At 40.0% G+C, this 12,280-nt stretch overlaps 1 pseudogene; it reads left to right on the top strand.

The window, feature by feature from the left end:
• Nucleotides 1–8,256: 8,256 nt before the first annotated feature.
• Nucleotides 8,257–9,147, top strand: LOC140523068 (polycomb group RING finger protein 3 pseudogene; annotated as a pseudogene).
• Nucleotides 9,148–12,280: the final 3,133 nt, after the last annotated feature.

Raw genomic sequence — 12,280 nt, forward strand, 5'->3', positions numbered from 1 at the left:
GTCTCCCTGTCTCTCTGCCTATCTCTGTCTCTCTCTGTCTGTCCCTGTATGTCTCTGTCTCTGCCTATCGCTGTCTCTCTATCTCTCTCTTTCTGCCCATCTCTCTGTCTGTCTGTCTCTCTTATCCCCTCAATTGTTCATTATGCCTAGAATCACCCCATTACCTTCTATCTTTAGGCTGGCTGATTGAGGAGAAGGGGAATGAGCCCCCTGAACAATTGTTAGAAAGCAATAGGTTTGACAAGGGTTCCAACAGCAAGAATCTGGGTGTCTGAGCGGATCACAAGTTTGCTAGCAATCCCCCAAGGCAAATGTGATTCTAGGATGCATGGCAGTGCCTTCATTTGCCTGTGCCTTGGTTGCACTAGATCACCTCTCATGTTCTCTCCAGTTCTAGATATGTGACTGTAGTCACACAAATAGTCATGATAGACCCAGGTCCTTCCTCTAAAACTGAATCCAGCTTTTCTTTTTTAGACCCCACCATACTAGGTAACAGACTACAGAGGAGTGCAGAAGATGGGAGAGAATGAGCCCAAAGTGTGTTTCTCTTAGGAGACATTTTTGCAAATCAAACTTCCAATAATATGCCCCTCTTTTTTTCCTAAGGTTCTTTCATGCCATGGGTCCCTTTGGGCAAGCTGGTGAAGCCTATGGACCCCTTCTTGAAATAATGTCTTAAAATGTATATTAAAAAAATACGTATTTATTACAAAGGAAATCAATTCTATTGAAATAGTTATCCACTTAAAAACAGCAACAAGAACAAGTTCATAGACCCCAAGTTTAAAGCCCCTGCTTTTAAAAGAAACAGTATAACTTGACTGAATTTGACCATGGACAGAGCAATGCTGCCTGGGGAGTTCCGGGATAGTAGACTCACGGACCAACATTGCCTCCTGGTGGAATTAATCAATATTACCCAGAGACATGACAGGTAAGACAGAAGAAGGAATCCAGTCATGCTGTGTAGAGTCAGCCCAATCCCAGATTGTGAAACTGGCCACATCTGTCTTTGCAAACAAAATCACCTCTTTTCCCCCCTATCTATGTCTCTCTTTTCAGGGTCTCCTGAGCCTTACGTATTTCTCAGAGCTTTCTTCTGTTTGAGCTAATGACGGTGGTGAATATTCACTGAATAATGAACACACTGCAAGGAAATACTGTCCTTTTGTGAACTCTGTCTCTTTCTCTCTCTGCCTGTCTGTAAAAAGAACTCAATAGAATATAAACTTTTTGAAGGCAGAGACTATATTTCATTTTTGTTTTTGAATCTTTAGCCCATAGCACAGGGCCCGGCACATTGTAGAATACTTGAACGAATAACTATAATGCCATAAGGCTAGCTAAGTACTTTTTATACATTGTCTTGTGTAATCATTTGATTTGAGAGAAGTAGATCTGACAAACTAATTCACATGGAAGTTGTTAGAGATTTAAAGATCTGCTCCAGGAATAAAAGGACCAGACAGGTGAGTAGAATGCTTAAAGAGAAGCACTACCTTGCTGCTAATGAAATTTCACTCTTGGGGGTTGTTATCTATGTTCTATTATATTTGTATTTATTTTGTTAAATATTTCCCAATTATGTTTTCATCTGCACCATACTGGAGTGTTGCAGTCACACCGGCTTCATGTTTGTCACCTCTGAGCCAGAAGACACAGCTTGTTAAAAACAAAGGCTTTTAGTGTAAAAACAAAGCACAGTTATCCCTTCCACATTGCAATTTTCCCTATTGAGGTTTAGGCCAGCAGATGATGCAGGGCCTATGACCAAATACTTAACCCAAATTTTACAATAAGGTACAATAAGCTCCCCATAAAAGAAAAAGAAAAATTCAGATGACTTCTCTGGTATGAAGGAGGGTCAAAAAATTTTACACAGATTTTTCATATCTTAGGGGTACTGTGCCCTTAACTCCTGCAATGTTGAAGGGATAGCTGCTTTTTCTCCATAATGATGGGAAATATTTTCTCAAAAAATATACACATCAGTAGGAAGAATGGATGCTCACAGGGAATGTGGGGGGGGGGGGGGATATGTCCAAGGAACACTCAAGGGTTGGGCTAGATCACCCTTGAGGGTCCCTTCAAGCTCTATTTCACCTCAGGGTGGTCCAGTCCAATTCTTTTATTTTACAGATGAGAAAACTGGGTTTAGGGAGTATGTGAGTGCCAGGGTGGCAGTAATTCTCTCTTTTCACACAAGACCAATCAACTTCTGATTCCATTCATTTATTTTCTAACAGTCCACAAAACTGCTCACTAATGATTGAACAGATTCAATAAAGAAAAAAAGGGGGATGCCAGAGAGATATTGTAATGAGGAAACCCCTATCTTTGATTACCACTGAGCAAATATTTATTTAGTGACTGCTTTTTTATTTAAAAAAAAAAAGCTTGACACAGAGGAGTGATAATAATAATGTCTAACATTTATATGGTGCTTTAAGTTTTGCAAAACACATTACAAATATTATCTCATTCAATTCTGGGAGACAGATGCTATAATATCCCCATTTTATAGATAAGGAAACTGAGACTCAGAGAGGTTAAGTAACTTGTCCACAGTCACACAGATGAGCTAGGATTTGAACTCAGGTCTTTCCTGACTCCAGGTCCAGCACTCTAGTCACTGCACCAAAACCTTGTTTAGTGCTTATTAACATTTAAATTAATTTCAACACATTAAACACCTTAACAAATTTTCAGTCAGGACCCTCTAGATCCTAACTGGGATTCTTTCCATGTACTGATGTTCTTTTTTCGATGTCTGTCACTAGCTACTAGTCTTCCCTTCCCCCAGAGCAAAGCCTTCTTGCAATAAATATGAATATTCAAGCAAAACACGGCAAGTTTCAGGGATGGGGAATCAATTGGGGGCATCAGGATGAGGCTGATGATATTAAAGGTGAGCCTTGAAAGAAGCTAGGGATTCAGCGAAGAATCGGAGCCAGAGAAACAGCAAACATTATGACCACAAAGACATACATGAAGATAACTCAAAAGGAAAACCAATAACTGAGTCCTGAATATTAGAAATAATCCATCTTCATCCCAGAGAACAAACAAAAAAATACATCTCCCTCTAACATTTTTTCTAACACTTTTTTTTTTTAACATTTTAACATATCTAACATTGTTCCAGGTAAAATACTTCTTCCTCCTCCCTGTCCCCCTGCCTCCAACACCACCTGCAGGACAGGTCACCCAGAGAACTATTCCAAGTTCAGGGTGTCCTGTGGGTCCACTTCCCCAAAACCCTAGCTTTGAAATTGGTAAATGCTACAAAATCAGGGCTTGATTATAGCTTTTGCTGATAATCTGGGCTTAATAAAGCAATGGGAAAACATTAGTACTGCATATTAAATTTAGAAGTGTGTCATGTGTACATTTTTGGAGAGCTGATTGTTAATCATTTACTAGTACTCTCCTGGTCTTTAACAGTCAACCAGAGCAGAGGTGTTAAATTTCAAATAGAAACACACAAATCTTACTGTTCAGTGTGTCTGAATCTACATGATCCTATTCAGGATTTTCTTGGCAAAGACACTGTAGTGGTTTGCCATTTCCTTCTCCAGTTCATTTTACCGATGAAGAAACTGAGGCAAATAGGCTTAAACTTGCCCAGGGTCACACTTATGTCTGAGGTTAGATTTGAACTCAAATCTTCTTGGCTCCAGGTCCAGCACTCCATCCACGGTATCACCTAAGTCTGCTTTTTTGTTTTTTTACTACAGCTGTTTTTTAAAAGGCAAAAACCCTGCCTGGGACAACAAAAACCTGCCCTTGTATTTTCCTCCTGTTTTGTCTTCTCAAAATCTTAAATATGAAGATTCCCAACTCCTGAGAGATTCTCAGCTGCCAATGCCAATGAATGAATGAACAAAAAAAATTTATTAAGTATGAGAATCAGTGAAGAAAAATGAACCATATGAAACTTGTGTGAAGGAGCACACATGTAAGGAACACATATGACCAGGGAATATGCATGGAAAGGAAATTCATAACATAAGCCACTGATATCTAGTTATGCTATTGCTAGTTTCTGAAAGCTTGGTTACAAGCCTTATGTCGTACGCTAGGATACTGAAGGAGCTGGGGAAGAGTAGGTTGCCCCCCTAGCCTCTCCATAAACCAGACAGGACTGTTACAAGCAAGGAAGTCATGGTACAGATCTGAGGCAATTGGGGCTAAAGTTATCCCCAGGTAGACAAATTTGAGACCAAGCTGTGGGCCCTTTGGGCAACTGAATTATTACTATTGTTCAGTCATCTTCAGCTCTTCATGACCCCATTTGGGGATTTCTTAGCAAAGATACTGGAGTGGTTTGCCATGTCCTTCTTTAGCTCGTTTTACAGATGAAGAAACTGAGGCAAAAAGGGTTAAGTGACTTGTCCAGGATCACACAGCTAGTAAGTGTCTGAGGCTGGACTTGAACTTAGGAAGATGAATCTTCCTGATTCCAAGGTCAGTGCTCGTATCCGCTGCATCACCGAGTTCCCAACTGGAATATACGCATAGTTTTTGAGAGACCTTAGAGAAACTCCCAGCTGAATGATTTTATTAAAAGATTAATAAAAGAAAGCTTACTTAGTGATAACACAGAAGCAATTTTCAATAAGAAAATTCCAGCATTCAGCTCGGGGTAGATATGCCCCACTCCTTACTCTCCCAATTAATAAGGCAGAGTGTTGGTGACTCACGCAGTCTTGAGAGACCTGCCAAGTCTGAAGGTCCATGATTCCACATGGATGGATTTTTTTAATGCCCTTAGATGACCAGGGAGCTATGTCCATATGGCTAGAGGCTACTGGGAGATTGTATCAAGCATGGAACAGCTTGAATCTTAACCCTCTCAGCCAATCAAATCCCAAGAACAGCTTTGTCACCTTTTACAGGAAAGATGTGCTTAACTCGTTTCACAAACCTAGTAGATAAAAGTCCTGTCACATGTTACCCCTTGGCAGCAAAATTCTAAAGATCTTCTAGAATCTTCCACCATTTCGTCTTTAGGACTTTTACTGGATAATTCTAGTCTCATAGATGTGGGGAGACTGGCATAAGTAAATACTAAAAGAAAAAAACTAAACTAAAACATATAGCAAAAACATATGTAATAACAACAAAACTAGCATCCCTCAGAAGTGGCAAAAAATGCAAGAGAGCAAAGACCGGAAATCCCAGGCTGTCCCCTCCTCCTAGAGAAAGACTGAGTCCTATACCTCAATAAATTGGGCCATGGGCTGGATAATGCCAAATCTTCACAGTTCACAATGAGTCTCCTGATATAAGTTGGTGATAATGAGCAGGAGCAAGAGCAGGAACACCAAGGCCTCCATACAGAGGATGACACCTTTGGCTCAATCATTCCACATCAAAGTCATCTATAATAAAGTAGCTGAGAGATCAGAAACCTCTTGCATACAACTGTACTGGGAACTAAGTTGATACTGAAGCTGTGTCCTCATGCCATCACCTACTTAGCTGTTGTTTAATTATTTTTCAGTTGTGTCCAATTCTTCATGACCCTTTTTATTAGCAAAGTAACTGAAGTGGTTTGCCATTTCCTTCTCCAGCTTATTTTTACAGATGAGGAAACTGAGGCAAATAGGGTGAAGTGATTTGCCCAGAATCACACAGCTAATAAGTATCTGAGGCTGGATTTGAACTCAGGTCTTCCTGACTTCAAGCCTGGCATGCTATCCACGGTGCACCCTAAATGCCCACCAACTCAATGTTTCCTCACTAATATATCAAAACTCTCCTTCCCTGGGAGCTACATCAGGGAAACAACCCCAAATCTTTGCCTCTTTGCCGGCCTCTTCTAAGGTTCTTATGAATTGGGGCCTATTGGATTAATAGAAGAGGCAGGGTTCCTAGGGCTTGGGACTAAAGCTTTCAGTCTTTGTGTGTGAAGCGCACCAACCCTTGAGAAACCCAGGTGAATGAGATTTGGAATGTACCATTTCCATTTAACAATGGAGGTCACTTACATGTGCAAAGATATTTATAGCAGCTCTTTTTGTGGCAGCAAAAAATTGGAAATGGAGGGGATCCCTATCAACTGGGGAATGGCTGAACAAAGATATGAATGTAATGAATGTAATTTCTACTGTTCCATAAGAAATGATGAGCAGGCAGATTTCAGAAAAACCTGGAAACACTTACATGGACTGATGCTGAGTAAAGTGAGCAAAGGAGAACATTGCACCCAGCAACAGCAACATTGCGCGATGATCAACTATGATTGATATAGCTCTTCCCAGCAATACAATACTTTAAGACAATTCCAAAGGACTCATGATGGAAAATGATATCCACGTCCAGAGAAAGAGCTGATGGACTCCGAATGCACATCGAAGCGTACCATTTTCACTTTATTTTTTGAGATTTATTTTTCCTTTTGATCTATTTCTTCTTTCTGTGACTAATATAGAAATATGTTTTACCTGATTGAACATATATAACTTAGATCAAACTGATTACCATTTTAAGGAGAGGGAAGGAGAAAATTTTGGAACTCAAATTTTTATAAAACTGAACACTAAAAATTATATTATATATAATTGAAAAAAATAAAATACCATTAAAAATTTTAAATTAAAATAAAACATAGAGGTCACCTGTGCTCTACCCATTGTGTTAGAAGGGCCATCTTGCATCACCCAGTTCATAACAGATAATTCTTAGATGTATGATGATTGTATGTTCTCACATCATCTGTTCAGCAGCAACAAAGGCCAAGAAACAGGTTTAAAAAAAACTCTGCTTTTTGAAAGTGGTAGAGAGAATCTTTTCTTTGGGGAAGCTGAAACTCTAGAAACCTAATGGTTGCTTCTTTTGGCCACTCCTCAGAGGCTCTGGCCAGTCAAACTTTTAAGGACAGAGGGGCTCCACAGTCATAAAGGTCCAAGGGAAGAGCCTGACAGATGAGTGGCTTTAGCTCTTGTTGGGCTGTATTCTGTCCCACTTGGAAGAGGTAGGCTTACCTAGTGACCTAGTAAATAAGGACCATCAGGATACCCAGGTGAAGAACGTGCGTTCTCTAAAATAAGCCTCTGGGCTTCCTTCTTAGATTGCAGGGAGTGCAGACTATGCATGGAAAGCTCTAGGTTTCCCCCCACCTACTTTATTCTCCCAAACTTGATTAAATGGGCTGGACCTTGGATTTTCTTTTTTTTTTTTTTTAAGTTTAATTAATTAATTTATTTTTAGTCTTCAGCATTCACTTCCTTAAGATTTTGAGTTCCAAATTTTCTTCCCTTCTTTCCCCTGCCTCCTCCCCAAGATGGTGTGCAGTCTGATATAGGCTCTACATATACATTTCTATTAAACATATTTTCACATTAGTTGTGTTGCAAAGAAGAATTAGAACCAATGGAAGGAACCATGAGAAAGAAGAAATTTTTAAAAAGAGCAAACAGTATACTTTGATCTGAAGTCAGACTCCATAGCTCTTTTTCTGGATGTAGACAACATTTTCCATCACGAGTCTTTTGGAGTTGTCTTAGATCCTTGCATTGCTAAGAAGAGCTACGTCTATCAAAGTTAGTCATTGAACAATGTGGCTATTACCATGTACAATGTTCTCCTGGTTCTGCTCACTTCACTCAGCATCAGTTCATATCTTTCCAGGTTTTTCTGTAGTCTTCCAACTCATCATTTCTTAAGGTTGATTTCCCACCCCTTGTCCCTCAAACAGGCCACCATCTCATCTAGGGCCTCAGCTACCATGGCCTCATCTGGCCCAATTAACATTATATTGTCAATCTAGTGTACACCAAGGCCCTTGAGAAGAGAAGGCAGACTTTTTCAGGTGGACCTAGAGAGAGCAGCACTCCTACCCCTCTCTCCCTCCAAGTTCGGTCCAACTTATGGCCCCTGGTGATCAGCAACTCGAAGCTTGTGAAGTTGCACGAGCTATCAAAGGCTGAGCAAAGTGGTGGTACATAGTCATCAATATTATTACAAGTAAAATGAAGATTAGTTTTTAAAGAAGCCTCACCCTCTTTAATGACATATTAATTTAAGTCCCTTGGTATATGCTACCAGTCTTGCTAATGTTTCCAAAATGTAGCATGAGATTTCAGTCTATCTGCTAGAAAATGGAAAATAAACAAGGGACAGAGGAAACAAAGGGTGAAGAGCCAGAATACAAACTAAGGCAGACTACCTGGGATAGCAAAGTTGGACATAAAGCCCAACAAGGAGACAAACAGAAAACAAAGAAAACATCTAAAAGAGACACCAAATATGTTGACTAGAAAGATTAATCTTTGGGACATAAATGCCCATATCACATGGCACCTGTGCGATGGTTACCTAATTGATGCTACCACTGTAATAGAGTGTTTGTATACCTTCTGTAGAAATTGCCTGGTAATGTATTTGGAAGAAAATAGCACTTGTCCTATGTGCAGAATTGTTATTCATCAGAGTCATCCACTGCAACACATTGGTCATGACAGGACAATGAAAGATATTGTTTACAAATTGGTGTCAAGCCTACAAGAAGCAGAAAAGAGGAAATAGGACATTCTATCCCAAATTAGGCATGGAAGTACCAGGAGACATCAAAGGGGAGACCTGCTCGGCAAAGCTGCACTTAGACTCACATCAGAATGGTGAAACAAAAGCCAATGACAGCTCCAATAAAGAAACACCAGAAGAAAAACCAGAGGAGGTTAATGACTATCACAAAGGTGATGAACAGGTACAGCATCTACCTGGAATGCAACAGAAGCAAATTACGTGGATTGAAACGAAACGGATCCACTGCTCAGCGCAGGCAACAGTTTCGCATCTAAAGAAGTTCATTGCCCAAAAAACAATCTTTCATCTTTCGATGAGCTGGATATATTATACAACGGAGAAATTCATGGCAAGGATCACACACCCAAGTTTGTGGTTGTTACTAGATGGAGATTTAAGAGAGCACCTCCACATTTAAAGGAGCATCACCTCCCAAAATGGACTTGCTGTAAGAGAACTTTTAGTGTCCTTCGGGACAGCTTTTTTGTAGAGACCAACACTGGGCACCTTCTCAGGGCATCACTTAACTCACATCATAGGACCCAACAGAATTGTTCTGGAGGACCAGTGATCTTACAGCACATCATACTCCAGAATCTTTCTTCTGAGTGATGTGAGAGACAGATTTCTAAAAGAGAATATTTATAACTTTTCATATGAAAAAAGAATTCACAACTCAAGAAGACACTACCAGCACTAAGTTTAGAGATTATGAAAACACTTCACAGTTTTGTGTAGCTGAATAGCATTCGTCTCTTTGCTGCAGTTTCACAAGACAGATGAATAAATGTAGCTAACGTAAATGTCACTTTCCTGACACCAAATTACTTTTGCTTGCTTTCCATGTCTTGAAAAGTGGAATTAATTTCAATATGTTTTATGAACTTGATTTCATTGTTTGCCTCAATATTTTGGCTTTCATCCAGCTCTTCCAAAGCCACTGGTGGTGATTGACTGTATTTATGTTGCCTTTAACTCCCTGAAGACTTAGAAGATTTTTATTAAAATTTTATTTAATAGGGGAAAAAAAGAGGGAGAAGGAAGCCTCTTTCCGATATCTGCCCACCAGAATGTGGCAGTATGAGGGAGGGTTCAGGCAGTCTTAGGGAAAGATGACAAAGAGAGATATTGAACTCCTTCCCAGGGAACCTCCTTGCTGACTGCTTTTTGAAAAATAAACTTTCTTTTCAGCATTTTTTATTTACGTTTATCCTCCAGATTGCTCTGAAACCTTGAGAATTGTTTCTCCTTGAGAATATTGGAATATTCTGAGTGATCATTATACCAGATGTAGAATAACAACCCCAACATTATATAACTGATTTATTTCCCCAATAATTATCAAACAGATTTGGGGTACAGGGAGCCCCATTTCAAACCTAGTTCTTGTGGAAGGGGAGTCAAGAGAAGCATAGAGACAGAGTTAAGCCTAGGAGATATTCCTTTTTCTACCAACTTAGCCTCACTTACACCTGACTTTTTCATATGGAGTTGTTATCTCAAGTCCAAAAGGGACTTTAAGAAGAAAGGTGAGGAACTACAGATTCAGAATGTAGCATACCTCTGCAGATACATTCAGTGTGCCCCTTAATTTTGCTGAATACTTTTTTCTTTGTTACAAGAGAGGGTTCAATGCAAGGAAGGGCACATATACTGTGAAAAGCAAAAGGTAACTATAAAACTTAAAAAATAAAAGACTGCAGTCACAGATCACTCATCTCTTAGTATTAAAATGAAAATCATCCTCATGCTAGCTATGTACTAGCTATGTGCTAGATTAGAACATCTGTCAATAGTAGCCTGAGTGTTGAGAAGAAACCATTTTATAAGATTTGGGGGTGAGAAGTGTAAAAATTTGTCACTACCCATGCATTCCTTAAATGTTAGTAACTGACTCTTCAAAGCTAACCAATAGGTGGCAGTAATGCAAAAGAATTTGATGAAAAGCAAAGCTTGAGAAGAAACCACAATAAAAGGAGTAAATTTTCTTTTTCATGTGAATTTCACTACCCCCAATTCACCCCAACTAGAATCCTGACTTGGATGTGTCTTTAGGATTCTCTTTCCAAAGCATCAGTGAAACAAACACTGGTTTTCTTCCCATCACATGAAAGTCCAGTTATTTTTATCATAAGATATGTATGCGTGTGCATGTGTGTATATGTATATATGTGCATATATATGTGTGTGTATATTACATACATACATACACATTACATATATTACATATACACACACATATATAAAATATATGGTTCTTTTGGGTGTCAATTTAGCCTCTCAACGGGGCACCTGAACCACACACACACACACATACACACACACACAGACAGTGTGTCCCCGGAATAGCTATCCAGTGTTCAGAGTACTCAGTGGATTCACATTCCCTCAACAGGGTAGTTCAGAGCCCTCACAGTTGACTTTACTTTTACCCTGCTTATCCTTAGCACACAATTAGTTTCTTCAAATAGCATTTCACAAAATTACGGAAAAGTGTAGCTAGACCATTCCTTCCATAAACAAAGAGCCCAATCTTCATACATACAGGTATATATGTATGTATATACGTACATATGCATGCATATGTCATACATGAGGAGCACATAGGGAACACAAGGCCATATGTGAGTTACTCAAGAGCACACAGGTGGGGCCATAAGTGTCCAAAGTTCTGGCTTCTAAATTTCTGGGATGGCATTACTTATGGCTGGGTCATCCCTGTTGGGCTTACTGTCAGCTTCTGGGCTTCTTGCAGTGTCATCCACCCGTCTCCTCACCACAGTAATTCATATGCCTACAAAGGCAGTGAAAACAACCATGCTGATGACCTCTCAGTCCTTTAATCTAATTCAATTTGCACTGAAAAGCAGTCCTGAATTTGAGATGGATATCCCGTATCACTGAAATTATGGGTCCAGTTCACAAAGATCAATTGAAAACAAAGTCCCTCCCACACTGTGGTTAGGATTTTCCCCAAACCCGGTTACCACAGACCTTTCCCATAATTGACCCTTCCCATTTACCCCTTGAGTTGCTTAGGGTCACAAGAGTTGAAGTGACTTGCAGGTGGTCACACAGTAAACATCCCAGAGGCAGGATATGAAATCTAGGTCTTTCTGATGGCAAATCCAGCACTCTGGCTCCCCCTTAATGCCACATGGCTACTAAATTATTACATTATCGGTATGGGGGGGGTCCTGGTGAAGAAATTCCACTTCCAAAGTCTGTGGGCACTTTCTCAACACGTTTTCAAGAGTTCCCATAGTGGCTCAGTGACACATAGCTGGTGTGACAGGCAGGGCCTTATAATTCTGTGGCCAACTCTCTATCCATTGTTCCAGGTTGCTTCCCTGACTCTCAGTACTTACCATCAAATCTTCAAATGCGATAATGGCTATCAAAAACTTCGTAAACTTTAAAGGGCTAGATTATAGGGCTGCTGTTTACCACCTATCACTTGGAGCTGTTGTAGGGAAAGATTTTGCAGAGCTTAAAGCCAAACCTGTTGTTCAGTCACGTCTGAGGCTCTGTGATCCCATAAGGGGTTTTCTTGGCAAAGATACTATAGTGGTTTGCCATTTCCTTCTCCAGTGGATGAAGGCAAACAGAAGTTGAGTGACTTGCCCAGGGTCACACAGTTATTGAGTATGTGAGGCTGGATTTGAAATCAGGACTTCCAAGCTCCAAGCCCAGCATACTATCCACTGAGCCATCTAGAATGCCAGATGTACAAGAGGGCTATTAC

This window comes from Notamacropus eugenii, chromosome 2 (assembly GCF_028372415.1).
Source record: "Notamacropus eugenii isolate mMacEug1 chromosome 2, mMacEug1.pri_v2, whole genome shotgun sequence".
Classification (NCBI taxonomy): domain Eukaryota; kingdom Metazoa; phylum Chordata; class Mammalia; order Diprotodontia; family Macropodidae; genus Notamacropus; species Notamacropus eugenii.